Source organism: Brassica oleracea, chromosome C2, assembly GCF_000695525.1.
Source record: "Brassica oleracea var. oleracea cultivar TO1000 chromosome C2, BOL, whole genome shotgun sequence".
Taxonomy (NCBI): domain Eukaryota; kingdom Viridiplantae; phylum Streptophyta; class Magnoliopsida; order Brassicales; family Brassicaceae; genus Brassica; species Brassica oleracea.
Genome location: NC_027749.1, coordinates 15,132,313 through 15,140,098, shown reverse-complemented (window position 1 = coordinate 15,140,098; position 7,786 = coordinate 15,132,313).

Sequence of the window (7,786 nt, the reverse complement as noted above, 5' to 3'; positions counted from 1 at the left end):
TATAGGATCATCGATCGACACTTTCTTGTGATCAAAAGACGACAGTTGAGATCCAAGATCTAGCTAGTTAACCAGTGAAACATTGTCATCGCTGATCACTGTGATTAAGGAGTTGAGCTCTAATATATCATGCATTCAACTGTTAGGCATCTATAGGATTATAATCTCCAACACCTGAATAGAAACCATGCATCTAATATCTTCCAATAAGTTTCACCCCCAATCATCTTGTTATTCGAGCAATAGACTTTCTCAATTAGGATTGCTATTTACTTTTAAACCATAAAACAACAAACACTTATAATTAATAATTCGACTAGATTTAATAGGTTCCCTAGTTCCATGTGGATTCGATCCATAAGTACTGCAACTGAAGCTCTTATTTGATAGAGTAATTCACTCCTTAGGGTAATTTGAGTGGTATCACATCTTATTATACCCATCAGCGTCAATGTTCTCGACTTGCTGTTCAGCCTCAGCTTTTATCAGTGCGAGTTTGAGTGGATCATCTGTAAGGATTTCCTCAATCATTCCCTCATAGGGTTCTAGCGGATCAATCCCTTCATCCACCTCAAAGGTTTTTCCGTCCAGCATTGGTTTCTTAAGCAATGCATCCATTTCGAACTGCATCACGATGTCTCCCAGATGGAGATCGATCTTTCCTTTCCGCACATCAATTATAGCGCCAACAGTGCACAAGAACGGTCTTCCTAGGATGAGAGGATCCTTGGATTCTTCTTCAAGCTTCAGAACTACGAAATCTGCAGGAACAGTGGCGTTCCCAACTCTCACTTGGAGATCTTCGAGGATACCGACTGGAGATTTAACTGACCTGTCCGCGAACACTAAGGACATCCTGGTTGGTTTGAAATGCGTGAATCCCAGACGCTTTGCCACAGAATAGGGCATGAGGTTTACGCTAGATCCCAGATCAACTAGGGAGCAGGAGAAAACTGACTTCCCTATCTGGATGGAAGAACAAAATTGCCAGGATCTCCCAGCTTCTTTATCGATATGTTCTAAAGTACTGCACTGCACTCCTTAGAGACAATCATGAATTCACCATCTTCAGATATCTTCCTTGAGATTAAACCATTCAATAAGTTTCGCTTGGAAGGCATCATTTGGATTAATTGCATCCATCAATGGAAGTCTGACGATCAAGTCTTCCAGCATTTTTCTGCATTTCATCTCCTCTCAATCCTTATGATATCACTCAAATTACCTTAAGAAGTGAATTACTCTCTCAAATAAGAGGTTCAGATGTAGTACTTAGGGATCAAATCCACAGAGACTATAGGATTACACAATAGATTATGGTCTTTGAAATAGTAAATGAATTGGTGAGCAAGGTTATTGCTCAATTGGTTTGTTTTGAGGTTGTTAACAGTTGGGAGAATAGCTAGATTTAGGTATATTCTCAGGTATGATAAGTAAATAACTTGATTTGGGTCTTTAGGGGTTTATTGATATTAATTGTTCTTGAATTCAAACTCAGATATAATCCATTAGATTATCTAATCTGGATCTCGGATTTCAACTCTCGTATGTTAATCACGAGAAAGTGTCGATCGATTATTCATTACGAATATCGATCGATACACCTTTCAAAATATCGATCGACAGGGCTGTCGCTGCGTCGATCGATACTTCTTCCAGAAAGCTTTACAGACAGGTTTGATTTATATTCTATAACTCACTAGATTAACTCTCGTCTGTATCTAGTCAATTAGATCATACTAGTCTATTTTCAAGTATTGAGTCAAGCAATGGCTTGATCTCAATTAATCCTAAGATCTAAGATTCAGGGTTTATCAACCCTAAGCTTAGTAGTAAGAACAACTAGATGAAGAACTAATTAAATCATCCTAACAACAATTTAATCTAGCAATACATATATCAACATTATGAGAATCCTAAATCTAACAGTGAGATTATTCAGACATATTCATAAAACATATGGTTATGATGGTCTGAATAATACTGCAATAGATAAATAAACAGAACAGAGTAAAGAAACAAAGGGAGTATGATCTCCAATCCTAAGCCCTCTCTCTCTCTCTCTAGAATAGTATGAAGCATAGCCGTCAACAATGGCTTAGAAACAGTAAAATAGGGTTTCAGGTCGTCCAGGGGTATATTGGTAATATGTGGTGACTTATGGGCCTAAATTGGTCACGAAACAGTCTTGGCCTGTTTTCTGGGATCACTGTTGACCGACACCAATGATGTTTCGCCGATCGACAGTCCTTCATTTCCTCGACAGCTTCCTCTCGCGAGGCAGACTGACCACTCTTCAGTAAAACAGGCATAACATCTACTACAGGATGCTGATTGGTCTCAAACTAGAGGCATTGGAAAGCTAACTCAAAGCTATATCTTGTGTCAAATGATGGGCTCAATATAACGGTGGAAAGGTCTCCATCCATAGCTAAACATCTGATGCATCTGTGCAGATCTGCACTCAAAAGGATCCAAAATCACTATATTTCTCCAGAACGTACCAGAACCTGTAAACACTCTAAATAGACTCTTTATAGTAGTTAATATATATTAAAACACTTATAAACCATGGCTAAAAGTGGATAAAATACATGGTCTATCACCTTACGAGTAGCTTTCGCTGGAACAGGATATGGAACCTTGGGAACATTTTCGCGAGCAGGAACAGGGTCTAGGGATGGGCGAACAGCTTCAGCCGTCTGCTTGGTTTCAGACGGATTATCCTTAACTGGTTGTTCCTGGTCGTTTTCAGCAGTTGGAGCATCCGAGGGTGGCTGTTTCGACTCCTTCTGCTTCCCTTTTTCAGCCGCTGTGAATTTTCTCGGTGCTAGATCGAACAGTTTTTTTTCCACTCCTAAGCCCAACTGCATTGCACTCCTTTGGGTTCTTGTCTGTTTTTCCAGGAAGTGTACCTTGCTGCCTCTTCACACTTTCAGCGGTTTGAGGAATCCGTATATCCATCTGGTCGCATGTGTCTGGCAACGTTGTCGTACTTTGTGCTCAGGTCATTGAACATGTGGTTCATTCTAGTGTTGAGGTCAGTGGTGACCTGATTCAACGCCTTGCCCTGCATCTGTTGACCTTGTAGTAGCTGCTGCATCATCATGTCTAGACTTTTTAACTCATCTTGCGGAGCAGTTGTGGCCGCTGGAGCAACTTGCTGGTTGGTCAGCTGCTTCTGATTCTGAAACTGATTGTGCTGAGCCTGGTTGAGGACATAGGTTTTTCCTTGGTGGTTCTGGTTGTACCCCTTTTGGTACCCTGCGTTCTGCCCTTGGTTGTTCTGGGTATTGTCAGCCAGCGTATCGAGCTTGAGGTAGTTGTACAGATGTGGATTGTTCCTCACGTTAGGGTTTGGGTGATAGTTCTTGAACTGCCATCCCTGTCCATTGACGTAACTGACTTCATTCTGATCATCCGCTGACTGATCTGCTTCCAAAGTATTTTCCGCAGTTGCCTTATCCTAAGGAGATTCCTCCATGATGAAAACCTGGTTCTGGTTTCTCTTAATCAGTTGATCAACCTTGGCGGTCAGCTCGTCAATCTTATTGTTGTCGATGCTGTTCACCTTTTGTGTGTGATCGCTCTCCCTGTTATTATCAGTCGAGCTTGACGCCATGTTTTCAATCAGCTCAAACGCCCCTTGCGTTGATTGGGTCATGAAATTTCCCTTACTGGCTGAGTTGAGGGCGTTTTGGTACTCCCATCCTACTCCATCATAGAACACTCCAAGGAGATAGTCCTCTTCAAAACCATGATGTGGGCACTCTTTGCGGTAAACGTTGAATCGTTCCCATGCATCACAAAAAGGTTTGTCCACCAACTGTTTGAAAGTGGCAATCTTCTGCCTCAGAGCTGTTGTCTTCGACTTCGTGTAGAAGTGGCTAAGGAATGCAGATCGGACCTGCTCCCACGAAGTGAGTGATCCGGTTGGTAGAGAGTCTAGCAAGCAAGCAGCTTCCCGTCAAGAGAGAAAGGGAACAGTGTACATTTGATGTAGTCTGGTGGTACTCCGTTCGCTCGAGTGAAGCCGCACACTTTCTCAAAGTTCTCAATGTGATCCATTGGAATTTCCGCAGGCAACCCATTGAATATCTTCCTCTGCACTAAATTGATCAAGGCTGGCTTGATTTCAAAGTCTTGTCTGGTGCAGGGTGGTGGATTGATGGCAGAGCGCGTGGCTGGCAGGTTATGTAGGAAGTTTCTCTGCCCAATTGGAACAGCTTCTTCTGCGTTTCGGGCTGCTTGTGCAGCAACGGCTTGTTGTGCCTGGATGGTCTGTTGCATCTGCTGTATTTGTTGTTGCATAACTGCCATCACAGCAGTGAGATCATCCTGATTGCCGTGATCATCCATATTGATGTCGGTTAGTCTTGGCTGTTGACGGTTCTGTCATTCTAATCATCCGAGCTCTTCGTTGGTGTAGAAACCCGTAAAAAAAAATGAACTGTCGAGTATCTTTGTGGTGGTCGAGTCGCTGGCAATGAGATTGTGCTTGTGTGAACCATGAGTCAAGTATGCCATTATACCATGGTTAGATAATGTGGTAGATTGATCCAAAGGACGTCTGAAGCATGACATTGTTGGAAGCACGACATCAAGACCCGAAGTTGGGCAAAAACCCTAATTTCAGTATTATGGAATTTTTCGAGGAAGCCGGAGGCTCGGGAAATATTTTCTCTCAACTTCAGAGATCAAGTGGAGTTTATTAAAAATGTTCAGAGCATCAGAAAGGGCGTAGAAAAATATTTGGGATTGATCGCGGGACGAAAATTCACCAGAAGGGTCTAAATCAGACGAATGGACCGAGAAGCATGATGTGGCTTGGTGTGAGTGTTCAGAACGTGGTATCAACTGCCCAGAAAGCTGAGTGTATATAGAAGCTCGAGGTGTCACCGTGCATGGAAGTAGTACATGCAGCCTGACATGTAGAAGCACGAGGTGGATCGACCAAGCACGAGGTGTCGCCGCGCATGCAACCGAAGCATGCGGCCAGCCATGTGTGAGCTACTGTGGCGCCTTGCATGAGTTCCAGTCATGCAGCATGACATCTGGGAGAAGTGGTAGCGCCCTGCATGAGTCCTAGCCATGCTAAAGGACATGTGGAGCATGAGGTGTCGCCGTGCATGCGTCCGGAGCCATGCGGAGCGACACACGGGCGGCCACCAACCTGAATCTGATTGGCTGCTGTATTCTATAAATAGGCCACGACCCCAGCTCATTTGAGGACATCCAGACCACTTCAAAGCTAGTGTAAAACGTGAGAGAGAAACCTAAAAAGAAAGCAAGTGTTTCCGAGCTTTTTCGGGAGTTTTAGGCAGTTTTCGAAAACAGTTTTTCTGCCAGTTTTGAGACAGCGCCTAGGGGAGGTTCTGTTCGAGTGGAGATTAGTCAAGTGAAGATCAGATCAGTTCAAGACCAGTCCAGACGTGGGTCTACTTGAGAAGTTCTGGAAAAAGGGTTCGGATCGCAGAAGACAGATTTGGGGTCAAGGCCACGTTCAGCCAAAGAACTGTGAGTTATGATCAATTGATTGCTGACTTGTTTTCTTGCAGTTTCCCGTTACTTGGAAGTTGGATCATGGCAGGGGGCCAGGTCTAACTGAGTAACGGTTTGATTAGTTAATAGTTGAGGTTTGGTTGATTGAGTTGATAGCATGCTTAGTTGTTGCTTGAGAACCGTAGTAGCATGCTAATGGTTAGGTTGATTGGTTAGTTAGCGAATGCGGAATGCTTAGATGATATCCCTAAGTTGTGGATAGTTAAGTATTCTGGAATTAATCTTTATGCTAGATTCTGGAATATGATTGATTGTGTTAATTTGCGATTAATACTAGGAACCTTGTGTTAGTTTTACCGGGTTTTGTATTAATCATATATTGGCCATATAGCATTTGTGTAACCCACAATGCTAGGCATGTTTGAGGTGGATTAGTGTTTCCTCGATCTCGTACCCAGCGTGTTTAAGGAAAGCCCTTATTCGCTGGATCGAGAACACTCAGAGAGACGGGGTCATGGCCCATGGCTGAGTGGTTACACGGACGGGGTAGTGACCAGCAGTGACCCGACTGTACTGGGGCTGTTTCGTGGTGACCCGACCGTACTGTGGGCCGCGATCGTCGTGTAACAATCGGCAGTGGCCCGACTGTACTGATGACAACCGGCAGTGGCCCGAGCGTACTGGGGCTGTCGCGCGGTGACGCGAACGTACTGTGGGCCGCGTTCGGTTGAAAGTTCCTTCTTCTGGCCTTTGTGGTAGGGAGATGGGATATTGCCGAGGATAGAGGAGGAACACTAAGTCACAAAGGGCCCTAGTGATAGTGTAGATGGTGTAGAGGGTTGTTGAACCCTAGATTGAGTTGAGTTTGAGTTTAAGTGGTTAGCAAGTCATTAGCGGTTATGATTTCATATCGTTAATTATCTTGCTATTATTATTTGCTGCGTATTTCTGATATTGCTTATCTATTGAATCTTTAGATTGTTTGGGGTGGGAGAGCGAGGGGTTGTATTTGTTAGTTGGGGATTGTAACTCGCTGAGTAATACTAGATTACTCACTCCTCACTCGTTGTTGTTTTCAGGTGACCAGTAGACCGAGTCAGCCTGTAGAAGTCGCAGGGAGTTAGGCCGGCTGGTGTAGAGTTTGCATCTTTTTGCTAAAGACGTTTTCAGAATATAAGTATGTACTTTTACTCATTTGGCTAGCCACTACTTGTATAATATGTTGTGTTTGCGAACATGAATCATATATGATAAATAAAGGAATATTTTGTGTAAAATGACTTTTTGTTTCTGATATTAGCTTGTCCAGCTAACACAACGTTAGGTTCTAGTACGGGATGAAAAGCCTTAGGCCTGAATCTGACGGGACGTGTTAGTGGGTAAACTGACCTAGTCACGAATTGCACTTATTGTGACCTTGACCGGATTGCCCGTTAACCCGTCATGTAGCGCTTCCGGACCATGGTGTTGGGTTGGACGGTCAGTCATGTTCTTGTTTGATTGTTGGCTGGCCGGTTGGCCTTTCATCTCCAACCCTTGGTGTGGGTCGTCCATCGGTCATGGTCTTGTTTGATTGTTGGCCGGTGGGTCGACCTATACTTAGGACGGTTCGGGGGTGTTACAGTTGGTAAGCTGTTGTAGTGGTCTTTGTGCGTTTCTCCGAGTGTGTCTACTGGTCATGCACCTGGATCATCAGCTCCTAGTGGGATCAATTGTCAGACTGCTCCGCTCGATTGTTCTTCGGAAAAAATCTCCAATTCTTGTTTCTTTCTTCGCGCTTCTTCCTTTAGCTCTTTAGTCCACTCCAGACCTGAAATGACTCTAAAAGTACTTGACTAACTCGATAAAACATTGAAAACCGGTTAGAAAGCATATACACAATGGTGCCAAAAACACCATATATCATGTTTGGAAATTTTGGCTGCACTATCAGCCTCTTGTTGTAATTAGAGAGTCTAGAGACTGAATATTTCTGTGTTATTATTAATGATCAAGGGGGTTCCTTTATATAAGGATTACAAGATGAAGATAAATGGAAAGTATCCAAAACCTAAACTCACTAGGATTAGGAAAACTACTAATACATAATAATGGAAAGATTACATCTACTAGGAAAAGGAAAGGGTTTCCTTTTCTCCATGCTTTGTGGCCGCCTCTCTTTCTCCTGAAGTCGGCTCTCTCTCTCCTCTATGTAGGGCTTTGGCCGTCTCTCCATCTTCTAGGTATTGGGCCGGTCTCGGTCCGGACCTGGTTAAAGGCAATCCACTCCATGATTTATAACAAA